We start from the raw sequence: 21280 nt of genomic DNA on the forward strand, positions 1-21280 counted from the left end.
CAGCCTAAAATCCTGGAGAGCTTCTGCTAGTCAGTGTGAAGACAGTACTGAATTAGGTGGATCAGTGGTCTGACCTGGTATAAAAAGGTAAAGGGACCCCTGACCATTAGGTCTAGTCGTGCCTGACTCTGGGGTTGTGGCGCTCATCTCGCTTTATTGGCCGAGGGAGCCGGCGTACAGCTTCCGGGTCATGTGGCCAGCAGGACTAAGCTGCTTCTGGCGAACCAGAGCAGTGCACGGAAATGCCGTTTACCTTCCCGCCAGAACGGTACCTATTTATCTACTTGTACTTTGATGTGCTTTCGAACTGCTAGGTTGGCAGGAGCTAGGACCGAGCAATGGGAGCTCACCCCGTCGTGGGGATTCGAATAGCCGACCTTCTGATCGGCAAGTCCTAGGCTCTGTGGTTTAACCCACAGCGCCACCTGCATCCCCTGACCTGGTATAAGGCATCTTTATGGAACAGTAAACTTAGGCACAAATAAAGATGCCTTATACTGACCTGGTATAAGGCATCTTTATTTGTGCCTAAGTTTACTGTTCCATAAAGGGCACCTTCGGATTCCACCCCATATTTAACTTCAAGAGTATTTTATTGGGAGCTGCTCTGATAATGAAGAACAGGGCATATACATTTTAAATCATGGTGCATGGATCTTTACATAGCCATTCACTTTATATTTTGACTCTCCACCAAATGCAGTAAAATGTCATAAAAAAGCAATGGGAAAAGTATGAAAAACTGGAGGGTGGCCTGAAGGAGCATAACGTGGCAGAAGGGCAGCTGCTTTGCAGGCAAAAGGTCCCAGGCATCAATCCACAGCATCTCCAAGTAGGGCTGGAAATGCCCCACACCTGAAACTCCCGAGAGCCTCTTCCAATCCATGCAGACAATCTGGATGTGGATGGACTACCAGTTTGACTTGATATAAGGCAGTGTCAAGGACTGGCTGGCTGGTGGAGAGTGGTGGAAGATGCCAGCACCCAGGAAGAAGCCTCCAGGGATGACACAGAGGAAGAAGACCCAGGACAGTGGTGGTGGGATACTGAGGACCAGTCTGTGGAAGGGACAAGCTGGGATGTGGTAGAAGCAGGAGATTTGAATGAACACAGGAGGTCAGAAGAAGAAAGCTGTTCAAGGACAGGGCTGGGAGCCGGGGGTCTCATTGTGAGTGCAGACACTGACAGAGAGGAGCCAGATGCTGCTTCAGTTGCTCAGAAGCTGGACAGTCCCTCTTCAGCTAGCACTCCTCCTCTGCTCACACCCAGATCACGAAGGGCCTTGCATGTTGCTGAGCAATGGGCCAGACAGGCCCAGAGGGGATCTCTCCCCCTCACCATAGTTTACGCCTGCTTGGGAGGACTCCTGAGGGAGAGGGAAGGAGAGGGAAGGAGGGGCCAGACGCCATTCCCAGCAACGTCTTCAACTAGGGCAGATAAGCCTAGATAAATGCTGTTGTGTTTTTACTTTTGTGAATAAAAGCTGATTGCCCTTTGCATCTCGAGTCCTCTTCCTGACCTGTGGATGAACCTGCATTCCTGACAGCCCTTTGGCTGGCTTCCTATGTTCCTAATGGAATGGAATATCCTGGGGGAGTGCAGGGCTGGTTTGCTGGAACCCCAAATAGATGGACTCCACACTGCAATATTTTGTGTTGCCCAGTTTGTATCCGTGAGCCTGGAGTAGGGGAACTGGGGGGGGGGGGGGTCAGAAGACTCTCTCTTCCAGCTCTGCTGGCTTGGGAATTTATGGCAGCATCTACATTGGCTGAAAGGTCAAGGAAGGGGAGATCTTATGGCCATCTCAGGAAGGCACGACTAGCACCCTCTTCTTCACTTTTTGAGGTGCCGGGTAAAAACCTTTCTGTTCATCCAGGCCTTGCAAACAGCTTAGGAAAACTGATTTCAGATTTGGAGGTGAAGCACATTTTCTTTTGAATGTGTTAATGCAGTTTGATTTTTAAATTTTTCATGACAATGTGTTTTATGCTGTATTCTGGTTTTTGAGGTATTTGTCATGAACTAAGACCACATTCAGGACGCGATTGGCACTGTGGTCTAAACCACAGAACCTAGGGCTTGCCGATCAGAAGGTTGGCGGTTCAAGTCCCCGTGACGGGGTGAGCTCCCATTGCTTGGTCCCTGCTCCTGCCAACCTAGCAGTTCGAACGGTACCGCTCCGGCGGGAAGGTAAACAGCATTTTTGTGCGCTGCTCTGGTTTCACTGGCTCCCTCAGCCAGTAAAGTGAGATGACCGCCACAACCCCAGAGTCATCCGCAACTGGACTTAATGGTCAGAGGTCCCTTTACCTTTACGACCACATTCACATCATACATTTACTAGGATAGTACCTTAAACAGCCATGGCTTCCCCTAAAGGTTTATGGGAAGTGTAGTTTGTAAAAGGTGCTAAGAGTTGTTGAGAGACCCCCTGTCCCTTGTCTCAGTCCCCAGAGCAGCTGAATTGTAAATCCTCTTCAAGAGGAATTCTGGGTACTGTTGTTCTTTAAGGGAAACAGTGATTTGCTAACAACTCTCATCAAGCTATGCTTCCTGAAACTCTTTGGGCAAATCCCTGATTGTGCTATCACAGTGCTTTAAATATATGGTGAATATATGGTTGCCTAAGTCTACTCAGAGTAGACCCATGTTAATCAATGAACCTAAGTTGTTCATGTTCATTAACTTCAATGGGTCTACTCAGACTAAGATTAGAATTGTATACCACTCCTTTCTTTTTCACTTACATATTATAAACAACCCCAAGTGCTTGAAGTTTATGGCGCAGCATATAGATGTCATAAATAAATAAATGTGCCTTGTTTCCGGTCTAGCCACAGCATACACAACCATCACAGCTCTGCCCTGCACATTTTATGCTGTTTCGCCTGGTGGTCCATTTTTACAAATGCTCTCGTGCATGTGTGTACACACACATACACAGACACACACTTCTGGCAATGGATAAAATAGATTCATTAGCTTTGATTAACCTCTTTTAAAGTAGACTTTAAAACCTACTGCAGACAGCTCCTGTGACAGAGACGGCCTTTAAGATGCCTTTATCATGTTTAAGACCCAATTACTGTTGTCCCAAATAGGAATAAAACATCACAGTAAAAATGCGACCCACACGTTATGTCCAGGCTCACAGCAAATAATCATTAATTTATAACAGCAATTTCCCCTCTTCCTGTAGTTTTATTGATGGCTACAGTTAATTTGAGTTGAAAACAATGTAACATGAGACTGATCAGCTCAAGTATTGGGTTTTATTGACTTTTCAGTTTCTCTCTTTCCCTGCTTCTCTTCCCCCCCCCCCCTTAATAATGCTGTGTGCTTCAGGTGTCAAATAGCTACATCTTAATAAACCTTCATGAAAAGCAACTCTGAGATGAACCAGCTGTATTCCCCACTCTGTTTTTACAGTTTTAAAAAAATACTGTAAAATTCCAGTAATCATTCCATGTGGAGAGGGAGAAGGGGGGGAGGTAATCACTGGAAGTAACCATAATGAATTTATGTCCCAAACTGCCCAGGGGTTACGGAAAATCACTTCTAAATGGTTTGTTTTCTCAAAACTTCATTTAACCCTCACATTCCTGCTTCTGCATGGAAGGTATAAAGGCCTATGGATATATTTTTATTTTAAAAGAAAGGTATATGAAAATAAAGATAGAGGAAACTATTAATAAAATGTGTTACATTTTTGTTGTAGAATAACTTCTTGCCACAAGAAGGTTCCTTATACTGAGTCAAGAGGTTGGTAAGTCTAGCTCAACCTAATGTGATCTGACTGGCACCAGCTTTCCAGGGTTTAAGGTCAGAGGACTATGGGCAGGGGCGGAGGAAGGGGGAGTGCGGTGGGGGCAGGTTGACCCAGGTGTCACCACTGAGGGAAGGTAACAACATCACCATGGGGCCTGCAGAGCACCCGAGCCATGCGTCTCTCCTGGTAGTGACGCGGTGGCTTGGGTGCCCGCAGGCTCCGCTCTGCCCCAAACGGTCTGCCCGCTGCCTCCCCCTCAGCTGTAGGGCAGCTGAGTGGGAGGAGGCAAGTAGGCTCCATGGAGGCCCTGCAGAGCACCCTGCCCTGGCTGGCCCCGCCCCTGGGTGCAGGGCACACACGCCTCCCCAGGCGTCTGATCGGCTTGCTCCGCCGCTGGCTATGGGAAGCCCACAAGCAGAATCCGAGCACTGTCGCCTCTTGTATTTTCCAGCAATTGGCATTCAGAAGCATTCCTGCATCTGGCTATGGAGGCAGAGCAAAGCCATCATGGCTAGTAGCCATTGAAAGCCTTCTCCTCAATAAATTCTCCAACGCAAGAGTTGCACTAGTGGAAATGCTTCAGCTGCATTCAGACAGCACTTTATTTCCTTTCCTCGATGTTTCCTTACCTGACAATTTTCACGTTTCATGACATCTTTCGCATGATGCAAAAATGCCACTTTTTGAAAATCTAGTGGAATCTAATGAAAGTTTAGAGATCCTTTCTGAGTTAATCTATTCCAGAAAACAAAAAACCCATTTGCAATCAATTTCCATTAAATCAGAAAATGGCTTAAGTTTGGGATTGTAATTTTCATAAACATGCCACCACCGTTCATTTGATGGGCTTTGCACTGGTGTCCTAGCATTCAGTTGTTTTCCACTACTTAAAATCACTTGATAGTGCAGTGGTTCTATATATGTGTGATTGTTATTTCCCACACATCCACAGAGTTCATTCATGTAATCTTCAGCATGTCTGTAAAAATACAGTTAAAAACCATACTAGTATAGTACATTAGAATTGCTACAACACAGGCAGAAAAAGTGGTCCCGCCAAGACCTTCAGCAGCTTTCCAGTGGTCCATGGGAGGCAGGGGAAGTTTGCAAACCACTGATTTAAAACAGTTGAATGGGTTTGTGTACTGTATGGTGTTAAATGCACAGAACACACTGCTTTGAAACAGGTAAGTCAGAACTTGTTGATAACTTGGCTATAGGTGTGTAAAAGTGTACCAGTTGTTTAAAGCAATCATAACAAATGTTTGTTTTTTGCTTTGCTATTTTCTGCAAGTTAATTTTTAATATTACAAGAAATGAACCTTTTTAAACCCTCCCCATCCTGGAATATTAAATTATTCCCCTGAAATGTGAATAGCATCTCCAGTAAACTTTCTGGAAAGTTGCTTGATGATTCCTTAATACAAAGAAGATGCAGAGAGAGAGGGGTAAGGAAGTCTATAAAATATATCTTGAGTTGTTCTTTTCCTTTAGAAAAGACCTGGTTCCACCAACACTTTTGCTTCCTAAAGAATCTTGCAGCTATGGACATTACATATATGCATAGTCAGTGCACTTAGGATCTCAAACTCAAAATGTGCTGCACGATTAAGTATTTTACTGGATGAGGAATATCTATATCTATATATACATACATACATGCATAGTTTGGTTTGTAACCTCTCCCCCTCCCCTTTTACACTTTAGGAGCAGCTGGTCTATAAGGCAGCTGCGCAAGGAACAGAGTCAATTTTGGACCGGGTTTGAGCAAAGCGGTAACAATAAACAGGGAGATACTGCAGCTCTCAGGCAAGAAAGAGGAACAACAATTAAAAAACAAGCCGAAGAAAACAAGTGTGCTCACTTAAGAAGGAAAGATCCCTATAGAGAAGTCATCAGGATCACTTGCTACTTGACAGAAGAGAGCATTGCGCTTAAGAGCTGCCAAAGACATTTCATCTCAAGTGAAAATCACAGCGATGTGTAGATTATTTCCCCTTGGGTGGAAGGGAAAAAAAGCCCACCTCGGAGGAATTGCAAGGGCAGCCCAAAGGGTTTCGATAAGACTGGTTACAATTCCCAGAGCGGGTATTCATACAACACTAGAGGCCTGTTTGGGCCCTCAGTTACCTCACATGATTAGACTCACACGAGTGAAGATGAGCTGGCTGCCTCTACCATCACCCCCCTGTGTCTGCATTCACTACCTTCCATGCACTATTAGATGAACATCTGCAGTGGGGAGCCTGCTATCCTCCTGGAAACTCCCGACAAGGTTTAGAATCCTGATGGTGCAGCGTTCTAAATTGCACTGGGTGCATAAAGGCCCCAGCTGTAGATGTTCAATGCCCCACCCTCCGTACCGCACATTAGGAATGACATGGCTGTGCATGGAAAGACAATGGAGTTGGTTTGGCTCAGAAATGCATCCCTGCTCACCCTCTTGTGATTCTCATCAAACGAGGGGGATGAACGCCTGGATTTGTCTTAGTTTGTCACTATAATTTGCACCTGGAGCAAAATTCAAAGTGGATCCCGAGGTTCATCCGAAGCCAAAAGAGGAAATGTCAAAGGAAAGCCTGGGGGAATACAGATAAGTTGAACAAATTCTGACAGGATTGACAAAGTTTCACGGAAAGCATTCTTTCACACTTCTGTAGTTATGCTTTTTTTTTTTTTTTCTTCTTTCAAACAAGCTCTTTGCCTGGTTTGTACAAAATCCTGTGGGGAGTGAAATTTCATCGCAGGGAATATGTGGCAGAATTGATTCCCTTTTATTAATTTCTTGACAAAAACAACCAAACATTGTAATCACCGTGAATCATTAACAGAATATTCGGCACACTCAGAATTACACATTGGTGTGTCTCAAGCAACTTGCCAGTGTTTAAGATTATCCATATATGGTATCAAATGTGTCTGAAAATTGCATTAAGAGCTGTTGATTGTGGTTTGGGTTGTGCTCTGGGTGATTCTGGAATGGCTGAATGCATGCCTGGCATTACTGCTTGGAAGTACCTCACTGGAAACCAGAGCCTGTCTACCAATCTTACCGACCATGGGTCTTAGGAGGGAGAGTCCAGAGGCAGCTTGGGGGAATTGAGCATGGTGGACCTTCCTAGCAAGGAAGAACTGGCAGTGAGAGTGGAGGAAGAAGTCTGACCTGACCGACATCATAACACTGGTCCATTGATCCAACTAGCTTAGTATTGTCAGCACTGACTGGCAGCAACTCTCCACTGTTTCTGATGAAAAACTTTTCCAGCCCAACTTGGGGATGCCAGGAATTAAACCTGAGACCTTTGGCATGCAATGGGCCTTCCTCATAGAACAGAAACACAAGAGCCACCTACACTGGTTGGCAGTGTCTTTTCAAAACATTCTCAGCCCCAGCTAGAGATGCTGGGGATTGACCCTGGACCTTCTACATGCCAAGCATCTAGCTCAGTACTATTTACACTGACTGATAGTGGCTCTCTATGGTTTCAGATGGGAGACATTCTTGGCCCCACTTAGGGATGCCATAGGTTGATGCAAAGCATTTTCTCTACCACTGAGCCACAGCCCTTCATCTAAAGACCAGAAGGCTGACAGTTCCTCCACCCCCAGTGCCACACCAGTGGGACAGGTGCAGTCATGGGGCAAGGAGCCTGGAGGAAATGGGAGCTGATCTCCCAAGAACAGGAGCCCCAGGTGGACTATGAGAGAAGGGAAGAGAAATGGACTACGTAAATGAGACACTGAGAAGGCTTTAAGACTGGAATCTAGGGATGGAGGAAGATTTCGTTGGGTCTGTTTTACTAAACGAACTGAGCTAATTTGCACCTCTTGGACTAGCATTCAGAGCAGAATGCAATTATCTTTCAGATTTCACACTTCTCCAAATTTTGTGATGAAGTTATTGGTGGTTTTTGGGTTGGGTTTTTTTAAGTATCAAAGCTGCATAACAGGTTGCCTGCTTTAGGATAAAATACATTTATAAAAGTGTACACTGAGGTAAAAATTCAATTTAAAAACATTTATGTGATAATATTTCAGTATGCATTTCCATCTCATAAAAAGCAGATTAAGGCAGAAATGGGATGAAATTGTTTCATCCCCCCAATTGTTTCAGCTATCCTGTGAATGTGAAATTGGCACATGTGAAACGGACATGAATGAGGAATAAAATGCCCTGCCCATCCCTAGGCTGGACAGGTATGCTCCTGAGATAATTCCCTTATGGCTAAGAGCTTGAGCATGGGGAAGAGAGGAAGGTACCAAGGGTGATAGAAAGGCAATCCATTCTTCGTGGATATTTATGTTTGTGCAATAAAAGGTGGCCACAGACCAGGACATCGATCCACCAGAGGGGTAATAAAATGAGAGGTGTTTTGATGAGGAAGATGGAGGCCTGTATACACAGGCAGAGCATACTCTGTGCTAAACCATTGCATGCATGCATAAAGTGCTGGCTCCAAGATTTGGGGGGCACTTGGGCATGGCAGGCACAGTAGGTGCCCTAACCTACCTCCGACAGGTGAGGCAAATGGGCTTCATCTGATCTTGAGGGATACTGTGTGCAAACTGGAACTGGTAGCAGTGCTGGAGTGCTGGCCTTGAGACCCTGGCAAATTCTCAGCTTCACCAACCTCTGGAGTAGGCACGCCATACCTAAATACATAAAATCAAAATGATGCAACAATGTAGCCAAAAACATTTATCAAGGATAGTTGAATTCCTCAACCATGGCACGCTAAGCAAATGTGTGTGGCTTCTCATATTTTGTACACATGCTTTCTTCAATATTACTATGCTCTCCTGCTAATAACAAGGAGCAGGTAAGGAGTAAGAGGGAATTCTGACCACTACACATCCACCCAATTGGAAATCTGAACCAGCCAGCTTCTCTGGGCTTCTTGAGATTTCAACAGTTTTTATGAGTCTGTCCTACATACTTCAAAGTACTCCCCCCCCCCATCCATATGGACTAGAATTTTGCTTGTTTTAAAAAGAAAGAAAGAAAGAAAGAAAGAAAGAAAGAAAGAAAGAAAGAAGAGTTTGGATTTGATATCCCGCTTTATCACTACCCTAAGGAGTCTCAAAAAAGGGACGTGAGTGGCGCTGTGGGTTAAACCATAGTGCCTAGGACTTGCTAATCAGAAGGTCGGTGGTTCAAATCCCCACGGCGGGGTGAGCTCCCATTGCTCGGTCCCTGCTCCTGCCAACCTAGCAGTTTGAAAGCACGTCAAAGTGCAAGTAGATAAATAGGTACCGCTCTGGCAGGAAGGTAAATGGCGCTGCTCTGGTTCGCCAGAAGCAGCTTAGTCATGCTGGCCACTTAACCCGGAAGCTGTACGCCGGCTCCCTCGGCCAATAAAGCAAGATGAGCGCCACAACCCCAGAGTTGGCCACGACTGGACCTCATGGTCAGGGGTCCCTTTACCTTTACCTTTAAAGAGTCTCAAATCAGCTAATAATCTCCTTTCCCTTCCTCCCCCACAACAAACACTCTGTGAGTTGAGTGAGGCTGAGAGACTTCAGAGAAGTGTGACTAGCCCAAGGTCACCCAGCAGCTGCATTTGGAGGAGCGGGGAAGCAAACCTGGTTCATCAGATTACAAGTCCACCCCTCTTAACCACTACAGCAAGAAAAGCAAGCTGAGAGCCTTAGACAGCCTTATTCAGCACCTTTTTTATAGAATCCTGAGGAATATCAGTATAGAAAGCACATAACACTTCTAGAAACTTTGATAACCTGGTCAGCTGTGATTTTGCTGGTCTACATGCAGTTTTGTCCTTTGACCAGAGCGGACCACTGGCTCATAGGTTGACTCCTTGTCTGACATCCCTCTGGTCACCAGATCAAAAATCTGTGGTGGAGCTGAGCCTTAACAGGGCCTGGGAATCGATCCCAGCAAAGTGCTTGCCGTATGTTATGCTAACACTGACATATCCTAACTCACCCCTCCCCTGCCTTGCTATGAGCCTCAGAGGCTCATCAGTTCTGGCAGTCAGTCGGTGCCAACAAGCTCCACATTGCAAAATGTTCAGGAGAGATATGTCAGAGGCACCAGCCTGCTGTTAAAAGAGGGGGGGAAGCCTTCAAAAAGAAGCCAGATTTAATATTTCATCAGCAGAACAGATCGAGAGATTTGCAAAACATCAAACAAATACTAATACAAACACCTTCTGAAAGCAAATTAGGGAAATTGCCGCAGACAAATGTTCCCATTGACACGGCGGTGGGTGTTTGCGGGCCTCTGTTTACATTGTCGCATCATGAAAAATACAATAAACACCTCAAAGAAGTATGCTTATTTATTAAGACTATACTTTCATCTTTGGTTTGGGTGACATGTACAAAACATTTCTGCTTTATTCTTGAAGCTGACTCCCCACCCCCCACCCCCATGATGACACAGCTCCTAATGCACAGCTGGGTGTAGACATGCAAATGGCAAAGCCCTGTAAGCACATGATGGGAGCTGTCGCTGCAGTCAGATGTCTTTATAGTCAAAGGGAGATACTTGTAATTACGCATCGCGGTGTATTTTCCAGGGCTCTCTGCAACGTTGTAACCCAGACACGGTGCAAATAGCAGTGATTCTTCAGCTTCACACTGAATATGTTCCTGGACCAGAAGATGATTGGTTGATATTGGGGGTGGGGGGGGGGCTTTACAGAATAAACCAGTTGCACATGTTCACCAATGACTCAAATATGAATTGATGCATACTTCCTCTGTGCAATTAAGCCATTTTTGCATGTGGTGCCCAGCAATGGTAATGTGGTCTGGGGTTGCAGGGAGTCCAAAACCCATTCTTCGTTCTACATCAAGGCCCCTGAAGGGTTCCTGCCTCCAGCATCCTAGAGCTGCCCAATCAACATGGAAGAGGAACTTTTTAGCCACTGAGTCTTCTCATCCTTTGTGCTCTACATGAGGCTACATTTGAAGGTGACTTGGAAACTACAGCTAATCCAGAATGAGGCAGCTAGACTGGTGACTGGGAGCAGCCAACGAGACCATATAACACTGGTCCTAAAGGATCTACAGTGGCTCCCAGTAAGTACATTTCTGAGCAAAATTCAAAGAGCTGGTGCTGACCTTTAAAGCCCTAAGCAGCCTCAGCCCTGTATACCTGAAGGAGGGTCTCCACCCCCATCGTTCAGCCTAGATGCTGACAATGTTGTGTATCACTCTGTTCATGAAAACTCCACTTAGGACCAAATTCTGAAGGTATGATTCTTGTTACATTATCCAAAAAATGCCAAGGTGCCTGGCACATTTACCTCACAACTGCTTTAAGTGCGGGAGTACAACAGAAAGGCATTACAATCTTAAAATAATTTTAGAGCACGTACCCTCACCATTCAGGAAAAGATAACAGGAAATGCTAAAAGCAACTCAAAGCAGGGAATCAAGACACTCTAAGAAGTGTGAATACATCTGATAATGAACAATTATGTATAAATTAAGTGTGAAGTTTTCCTAGCTACTAAAATTAAATCTCATGAGACTGCAACCTAGGAAGGGTTAAATGAGAAATTTGAGCTGTTACTTCTATTGAAAACATTAGGCTGTAGCCAAATAAGATTTACCCAGAGTAGACCCATTGAAATTGATGTACCTCAGCTAATCATGTATATTAGTTTCAGTGTGTCTACTCTAAGTAGAACTTGATTGGATACATTCCATTCCATGTTCCAATCAGACTAGACCGGCTGAAATTACTAGATCTAAGTTAGTCATGCCCATTCATTTCAGAGGGTCCACTCTTGAGTATGACTAACATGGGCTGCAACCTGTAGCAATTTAGGAAGTAAAGACCACTTTAAATGAGAGAGAAGATGAGGAAGGGCTGATGAATATTTAAGACGCAAAGCACTGGATGAGCATAACTAGAAATAATGACAAAGGAGGAAGACCACAATTAAGGCAGAGGAATTAATCCACCCTCTAGAGTCTAGACCCATGGTTCGCAGTGTGGGGTACACGCCCCACAGGGGGGCAATTTGATTTTTAAGGGGGGCAATTTGGAAGCTTGTTTAGACCAAGTTAATGGCCTTTTAGGCTTCCTCCACATGAATAGGAGTTCACGTTTTGAATAATAAGAATTATATATCATGGGGGGGGGTCAGGATTTTAGAGGTGCTTAGGTGGGGCATGGCCAAAGAAAGGTTGGGAACCATTGGTCTTTACCATAGTGGTGACAGCAAGAACAAGGGAAAGGGCTGAAGGAAATATGGACAAAGCTAGGCATTTTCAGGCAGGGACCGATTCCGAAGAAGAGAAAGTACAAAAACCTAGCCAGTAGCACTCCCCCACACACATAAAAACTTGGTATAACAAACCTGGAAACCAAAAGGATGTTTGGATTGGACAATCAAAACTTTTTGAGGGTACTTTTGGACACTGATAGTGTCAATGTTCTATCTTCTGTATCTTCTAGCTGCTCAGGAGGCTGGGAGGATTGGAAAGCTTAAGACTATGTGTGCATTTCATGGATAATTCTCTGCAAACCGGACAAATTCAATGTGGGCGATCAGTAGAAGTAGGTGGGGAAGGGTCCAAAAGCCTTCACATTTCTTTTAGGAGCAAAACAGAACTACTGTGTGAATCTTTTCTCCACATTTATCAGTCCCAGGGCTTCTACAAACAATGTATTGCCAATTAATTTTGACCTTTTCAGGAAACGAAATATATCAAGCAAATGGAAAATGAATTCCATTTCGGCAGGGTGGCCAAGTTTTAGAACACTTCCAGCTGTTCTAGTTTGTCTTTAAGAAAAAGAACACACCCCCAAAACAAAGAGAAAGAATTCCAGTAAGGACAGGCTGGAAAACAAGTAAACAAGGAGCCTGGAGCACATGGCTGCAGTCAGAGTCACTGAGAAATCACGAAAGGCCCATTTCCTTCCTCCTCCAGTGAAACTTGTCTTCTATGAAATAACACATGGGGATTAACACATGATTCACTTACCAAGCCCCATCTATGGAAACCCTGCACAAGGACTCCCACTTGTGCCATGGGGCTTCCCCCCTGCCCTTGCCCCCACCAAAATTGGCTGGTGGGGTTTAACCCATAATTTATATACCAAAGGCCTAAGCAAGAAGATCAGGCCACAGCTTCTGTTTCAGGTGGAGACTGACATGAGTGAATAGTCCTCTGTTCAGTTTCCCCCCTGAATACAGAAGGGGACATATCAGAGGGAAGCTAGAAAGGGAAAATAATTCTCCTTGATATTTAGGCTGCAATCCCACCTTGCAGCAATTCCCACTTGCAGTAAGTAGAACTTACTTCTGAGTAGACATGCACAGGATTGCCATACATTACCTGGATTTCAAAGGTGGAATTGAGGTCCAGGGGGAATATCTGAAAGGCGGTGCTTCGTCCTGGATCTTAGCTCAGGCAAGTCGATTGAAAAATCGTGGTTTTGGGGCTGAACAATTTTGGAGTGTCCTGGTGTTTACTTTTTGAAATATGGCAACCCTCTAACAGCAGGTTGAAGAGGTACAGTCAAAGCAGAGATTTCAGCAAGACAGCCAGATCAATGAATACATTGTCAAGCAAATAGAAGATATGCCACATTTTAAAATAAGCATTAACTCAATATTAACAGTCCCATGTAACTTCATGAGTACATTTGTAAAAAAAAAAGTGTAAATCTTGGCAGGAGTCTGAGTATATTCTAAAGGGAGAACGAGAAATTGCTCATTAAGAAGGTCCATTAAATTTAAGAGGAATACTTACAAAACATTACATAATTTGGTCCACTGTCAGTTCAGTCAACACTTGAAAAGCATGACTATGATCATTACACACCACATGTTCCTATATAACCTCTAATCCTTTTTAAATACAAACCCTTTGGATTCCTCTGCCTGAGTGAGTCAGCCACTCTGCATTCAGGAAACTATAAATTTTGGGGGGGATTTTTAAGGAGCTTATTTTTCATTATGTGATTTTTATTTATTTATTAAAGTATCTATAGTGGGTCTTTCGGGGTAAACAGGTTCCCAAGCTTCCCAGCTTACAGTAAATAAACAACAAGCAAAAACAGAAAAAAAGCAAATCAAGACAACCATTTTAAACCCAACAAACTGATGGCAGATAGAACCGTATAGTTATAGCTCAGCTTTAAAAGATTTAAGATATTTTCAACGGAAGCATCATAAAACCATCAAGGAAAAAACAAGCTGGAATGGATGGGATTTTACAGTGATATAGACAAGTGTGTGTACATACACACACAAAGTGAATCATACCCAGCATTGCTCAGGAATTCTATGGAACAATCAGGGCTTTTTTTTCATGTGGAACTTGCCGGAACTCAGTTCTGGCACCTCTCTGGTGGGCGCCATTGCCATTCTAAGTGACTGAGGGAGGTGTTAATAGCACTCGGAAGAACCCAAACAATGCAGTTTTGGGGGAAATTTGGGCAGTTTGAAAGGTTCAATCCACCATCTTGATTCAAAATGGCATACAATTATTACCAAACATAAATGAAAACCTGCTCTTTGATCACTGGAGTCATCATGCAAAATGTGATGAATATATCTTGAGGTCTGGTTCAGCAGGCCTCTTCCTCTGAATCAGAGACCTCCTCAAGAAAATGTTGGGCTGTGGCTGCAGAATATATTACCAACTACATTTCCCCCATTTGGAAATGTTGCTTCAGCACCTGTCCATAAGAGATAACCCTCGTGGGACTCAAGCGGACTTTGCCATTATGTAAATTAGCAACAAGAGCAACAAGCTGATGGGAGCCCTCCCCCCCCCTCGCCTTATTTCTTGTTAGGATTCAAGGGGGTCTTTGTTTTGTAAATGTTATTAAGCAGATACTTTCTCGGGTTCATAACTTTGGGGAGGGTTCAGAGGGAATGGCTGGGAAGAGGGCAAGCTTTGGAAGGCCGGGCCACTTATCGGCAACCCAATCGGACGGGCCGCACAAAGGTCGCGGAGCTCGGAATTAATTAATACAGGTAGCGCAATCCTGAGACCTGCCTACTGTTGTGCAACAAAGATCTCTCCCAAAGCTCTTTCAGGGGACGTAAGAATGTCGCCTTTGTTCGGCTGGCTGATTGAATGCTACTCTGTTACCTCCTTTTATGTGGAGGCATATAATGTAACACGCCCAACACAATGTGTAAGTAACATTAGTGTTATGTTATACAGCCCCGCAAATAAAAGGATGTTTAAAGTAAAGGCTGACATTCCATCCTCAACTTTTGCTACCTTTCTGTTACATCACACCTCAAACATAACACCGAGCTAAGCCCCTGGCCTCGAAGCGCTGAGACAGAGGCAGATGCATTTCAGTAAGTGCCTTTCAGTTTCCTTATCCTTCTCACTGTTATTAGCTCATATAACCTTTTGTTGCTTCCTGCCCCCCTTGTGTAAGTAGTGCATATTACCACAAATCATTCTAGATATATAAGCAGTAAGCAGGCCACAGGGATCCACAGGGAAGGGCCAGAGATTGGTGCTAAACCCGTGCCAAAGACAAGGTTCGATCCCCGGCCTTGGTTTAGTTTTATTTATAAAAATATTTGTAAACTGCCAACTCATGTAAAATATTGGGCAGTATATGCTATTAAAACACTAAACACTGTAAAAACAACAACAAAGGAAATTGTTGTTGTTGAATTTATTAGTCACCCTTCACCAGTGGGTCCCATAAAAAGTTGCAACAATTTAACGTTCAGAATTAAAAGCAGTTAAAACAAATTACAGTCATGGGAATAGAGTGGGCCCTGAAAACACACATCTCAGGTGTCGAAGGTCAGGGTAAAGAGCTGCGATGAAAGTCTTTAGTGAAGATGCCAGACGCAGCTCTGTGGGGAGGGAATTCTACAACTTATGGGCTGCCCTCTACTGGGCCACCACCTCCCTTCCGAAACTTCTGAGAGGTGGAACTACGAAGAAGAGCCCCTCTGCTGCTCTTAACACCTGACAGAATAGTTACAGTGACGGGCTAATTGAGGGTCTGTAAGCAGCTGCATGGGCCTGCCAGTGTAAGAAGGTCCTCAACAGATTCCTGAAAGTCAGTAGTGAGGATGCCTTCTGAATCTCCCGTGTTCCATAGCATGGGACTAGTGACACCAAATACCCAGCTTTTAGTTGTAACGTAGCATTGTGAGACAGGAATAGGAGGGGCTACTGTCTGAAATCCTGAAGTGTACAGGATGAAGATATTTTTCATGGAGAATAAGGCTATCAGTGGCTACTAGCTATCATGGCTTTGCCCTTCCTCAATGGTCAGAGGCAATAATGCCTCTGAATACCAGTTGCTGGAAGCCATAGGAGGAGGAGAGTGCTCTTGAGCTCAGGTGCTTGTGGGTTTCACTGTGAAGAAAAAGCTGGATTAGATGGGCCAATGGCCTGATTCAGTGGGGCTATTCATATGTTCTTATGTTCAACTTGTCCCTGTGGACAGTACTGAGCAAGAAGGAACATTGTTCCAACATGGAATAAGGCACTTACTCATGTTGTTGGGATTTCCCGCTCCTAAGTGAAAACACGATCCCTTACCCAAGAAATAGCCATCTTTCTTAGTAACAATGATGTTGTTATGCAGCCAATCAGATTTGGCTACATGAGGGTGTCACAACACTTTTGCTGTTACCAGAAAGAACAACAAAAAACCAACAACGTAGAAAGCAGACGTATACAGTGGTACATCGGGTTAAGTACTTAATTCATTTCAGAGGTCCGTTCTTAACCTGAAACTGTTCTTAACCTGAAGCACCACTTTAACTAATGGGGCCTCCTGCTGCTGCCGCGCCGCCGGAGCACGATTTCTGCTCTCATCCTGAAGCAAAGTTCTTAACCCGAAGTACTATTTCTGGGTTAGCGGAGTCTGTAACCTGAAGCATATGTAACCTGAAGCCTATGTAACCCAAGGTACCACTGTACTGAGGACGGATCTACGTTGGCAATTTATAACGTTAAAAATGAGTTATTAAAATGTGGCACTAGAGGGTGCTGTAGAGCAGCGAGCCCTTGATAATGGAGAACTGCATCGAGAGTTATATGATGTTATATTTAATAATGTTCTTACAGCCCAATGTAGATCCAGCCTGAGTCATTAGTCCATCGAGCTCTGTATTGCCAATGCAGACTGACAGCAGCTCTCTAGGGCTGCAGGCAGGAAGGTTTCTCCAGCCCTGCATGGAGATGCTAGGGATTGAACCTCGGACCTTCTGCGTGCAAAGCAGGTGCTTTACTACCTCAGCCCTTCTCTAAAGTCGCAATCTTGCAGAAGGCCACCCAAATAAGATGCTTCCACCTTACCTGCCTGCCAGATGTGCCCCTTAGGGAGATGGGATCACTTGATTGTACATTGGGACATGTCTTCTCTCTGCTGTGTCTCCCACAACAAAACTCCAAAAGATTGGGGAAAGGGGGGGCAGCATTTTGTACTGGGATTTTGTGGGGAGGAAAGGCAGAGAAATGGTTCAGAAAATGCCCATCCTTTCACCTTAGCCCCACTTAAATGTATAGAGAAAGATGAGGGGGTGGGTTGGTCAAGGAATGTTGCAGTAAGCACTGAATCTTCAACTCCCCGGAGGTTTTTTCTGTGCTGGATTGCACAGTCAGTTGTGATTGTTTTGTTCACTTTCCCCCTGCTTTGTTCCATGGGCAGCCCAACATGTTTTCCTGCCGATATGCAGATTTAGCGATGTTGTGTTTGGATTCGCCCATGAAGGGGGCTTCAGCTGACACAAAAGACTTATCAATAGCATTGGACTGTCTTTGACAGCTGGCTGCGCTTCTCTTCCTGGGAACAGAAGGGAGAGGGAGAGAGAAAAGAAGAGTAGAGAGAGAGAGAGTTGACTATCAGCCAGTTAGTTGCAAAAATGCAAAATAAATAAATAAGAATTCTCTCCGTGTTTGTGTTAGAAAGAGAGATATTTATGTGCAGGATTAATATATTTGTGTGAAGGAGATAAAATATATATATCAGGGCTACCTGTTTAGAAAAATACAGACCCTGCCTCACTCTTTTACTCCCTCTAGGTGCCAAGAGAACAAGGCTTCACTTGATCGCCTTGATAAATCCATCATGTTTGCATGCTTATAATTAGATTAGCAGCTGCTGTAAGTCTGGGCACTGGAATGTTTCTGTTTATTAAAAGGAATTGTTTCCTTGAAATGCTGGAGTGACGGTTTCAGCGCCTGCCCGGGCGTACACACACAGAATCCGCCACGCAAACCAGCGTGACTTTCGGCATGACAAGAGAATGAGAGAGAGAGAGGGAGAGAGGGAGAAAAGAATCAGTAATGGTATATGATTCTCAAATCGAGTCGAACTGATAAAAATCAGGGTTGCTGTCAGCTGTGCAAATTGAGAGCTCCAAGCAAATGCCTTGAACTGGGGATGGTTTTGTGCAAGGAAGGTGCTCCCCCTGCTGTTGATCTGGCTGAAGGAGGGTTTCAGCTGGTGCTTCTCCCCTATTTTGTTTCTTTGGGGGGGGGGGGGAAGCTGCTTCTTTGCAGTGTCTCTACAACCTCATTCACTGTACAGCTTCTGAGTTTTAAACTGGTTAAAATAGGAATAGGTGTGCTCCGTGGCAGAGTATTTGCTTTGCATTAAGAAACACACAATTTCATGCCTTGACATCTCCTGGTAGGGCTGGGAGATAACTTTGTCTGAAATACCCCAACAGCAGCTGCCAGTCAGTGCAGACAGCATTCAGCTAGATGGGCCAATGGCCTAACTTGCAACAAGGCAGCTTCTTGTGTTTCTCCTTGACATGCCCCAAGCAGCAAGGCTACTGCACTAGAGAGTGCCTTGATGCCCTTGCACAAGGAGCTACATATATGTGCACGAGAAATTTGAATTGTGACAGAGTTTCATCTGCCTTCTAATCAAATCTGTAAGACCCAAGGGTTGGCTTCTCACACCTGAAGGGTCACGGCTAAGATGTATGCATTAACAAAATTGGGTTAGAGGTGCCATGTTCTGCCCAAATTGGGGGCCCTCACCATGAGCATGTGACATCACACATGCCACATACACATGTGACATCATTATTGTTGTGGCATGAACCTCGGTGAGGCCTGGCAAGGTCCAGTGCCATAACAAGGCCCAGGGAGGCCTGCTGCTGCAGTGAAGTCCTGTGAGGCATTCAGCTTCCCCAAGGCCCAACCCTTCAAGATTGGGGGGGGGGGGCTCAACCCCATGCCAACAGATTTTGAGGGCCTAAAGATACTTCAGCCCTATGGAGTTGATGCCTACAAATAGGATTGTTCCCACATTGCATTTAACAAGGGTGCAAATCTGTGTACACAGTAGTTCAGCTGTACACTCATAAAGATATTAACATGTAATGTTGAGCAAGTTTACTGTTTGTGCCCCTGTGTACACAATAGCTGAGCTGTATATGTGTAGATACAGCTTGTATCTCTGTTTCAGGATAACATGTGAACAAGTTTTCTAACCACAGAACAACAGGAGGAGAGCTCCCTGATAATTGAGAAGTTTCTTTCACCTGGACGCCCAGTGGGAGCTTACTCTGTTTCTCTCTCCATACCATCTCAACCAGCTGAAGATTTTTAGAAGGAAACAGGGCAGAAGACAGTAGAAGAATGATTCCAATCAAATGTTCATTTAAGAGGAATTCAATTCAGTTCGCATTTAGAGGTGAACCTACCTATCAAATGTACATTTCCTGAAACAAAATGCAGTCTGAAACACAACCAACCTTTGCAATTTGGACATCTCTGAATTTTGCAATGCAGTTCGCCAGTCAAGTAATGTGTACAAAATTGCACATGCTGGTGTAAAGTGTGCACAAACTGCATATATTAGTGAAAATAACATGCACAAATGCATTACATTACTTTGCAAAATCACTTTGCAAAAAAAAAAAAGTCTATATTACACAAAATTGCATTCAACAATGCGTATATTAGGAAAACTTTGCTGGGGATTTTTTTTAAGAAAAAGAACAAACGAACTTTATGTGAGGAACTGAATTTAAGATTGGGAAAACCAAAACCAAGAGTTTCACCCCTATATACCACAAATATTCTGCTTCCTATAAAGTTGTGGGGGCTAAGTTTTCTGACAAAACAATTTTGTTTCTGCCACCCCAAAGATCCCAGCAATTTTGCAAGTGGAGACAAATAGAAAATACAAGTACACACAACACTGAGGTAAGCAGAGAAGTTTGGACTTCTCTGCACAGCCCAGTGCATTGACACTTAGACCTGTACCTAGAAATCATAGGGCAAGTGGAAAACCGCTCCGCCCCATTTTCTCTAGGAAAAGAATGCCTAGGTGCTCCAAACATTCCCTGTAGGGGCCTTGCAGACATACTTTCTGTAGCCCTATAGCTGCTGTTTGTTCCAATGTTTTTTGGACTGGAATTGTAGCAGCCCATCCAAACCACACCACACCACATATGCCAGTTTTTTGGAGGTGATGGCACTTTCCCTGGTCTACACCAATTGTTGAGAGCTGTCAAGAAGTGTCCCATTTCCTCTCACAGAGCTACAATTTCCAGAGCTCCTTGGAAAGAGGGATTGATTATTAAACCGCTCTCTTGTATCTCTTCAAGGGGAATTGGTGGTCTCCTAACAACTCTCAGCACACTTGAACTACAGTTCCCAGGATCCTTTGAGGGACTGTTTTAAGTGGTATGATACTGCTTTAATTGTATAGTACAAATGAGACTGTAGCTGACTGCAAAACATTGGACCAGTATTGTTGCTACATTGAAGGGATTTTATGCTTAAGCCGGGAGGGAGAACACCACAGCTTGCATTCCCAAGGCTGGCAGGAGATAGACTTGGCAACTGGGAATGGTCCAGGCCGTTTTTAGCACAGCAGTATAGATTCCATGGATTAATCTTCAGTAACCCTTTGGAATGATCAGGGATCACCCACTGGGTCACTTCAGTCCAGTGAATTTAGAAGGGCAGTAACTGAAGTATTATAAATATTTATTTAATGAGGCATATTGCAAATAACACTCTTGGGTTCCTGCTCTTTCTAGACAGCAGATTACTACCATCCATTCTCCCACTGATCGAGAGAGAAATATCACTTTATTCCTCTGAGGGCCATGGCGAAATATAAGTCTGATAAGGAAAAAATAAGAAGCAACCGCTCAAGGCCATCTTTCCTACTTCCACACTGGATTGCACATGACCCTTAATGAAGCTCTCTTCGTTAAGGCAAATGAATATTTGAAATGGATCTGCTAGGAACTAGGAATTTTGGTTCCATTTGCACTTTAAGGCGAATCTACCTAATTTGTCCTTCCTGGAACAAAGTTCAAAAACTGCTGAATTCAACCAGTGAATGGAAAGGAAGAACTTACCTGTTCCACATCTGATAACATATTATGTCAAGTGATGAAGGGTGGGTGGGTGTGGCTTGGGTCAAACCATGTTGCAGATCAAAGGAGGAGGCCTGGTGGGTGCTTAATTAGACCTGTGGGAGGCTACCCACTTCTGACTTCACAGACAGGCAGCATTTATCCATGATTTTAGACTGGCATCTTTTGGCAGTCCCCCCTG

This window comes from Podarcis tiliguerta (genome assembly GCF_965153285.1).
Source record: "Podarcis tiliguerta genome assembly, chromosome: 14".
Classification (NCBI taxonomy): Eukaryota; Metazoa; Chordata; class Lepidosauria; order Squamata; family Lacertidae; genus Podarcis; species Podarcis tiliguerta.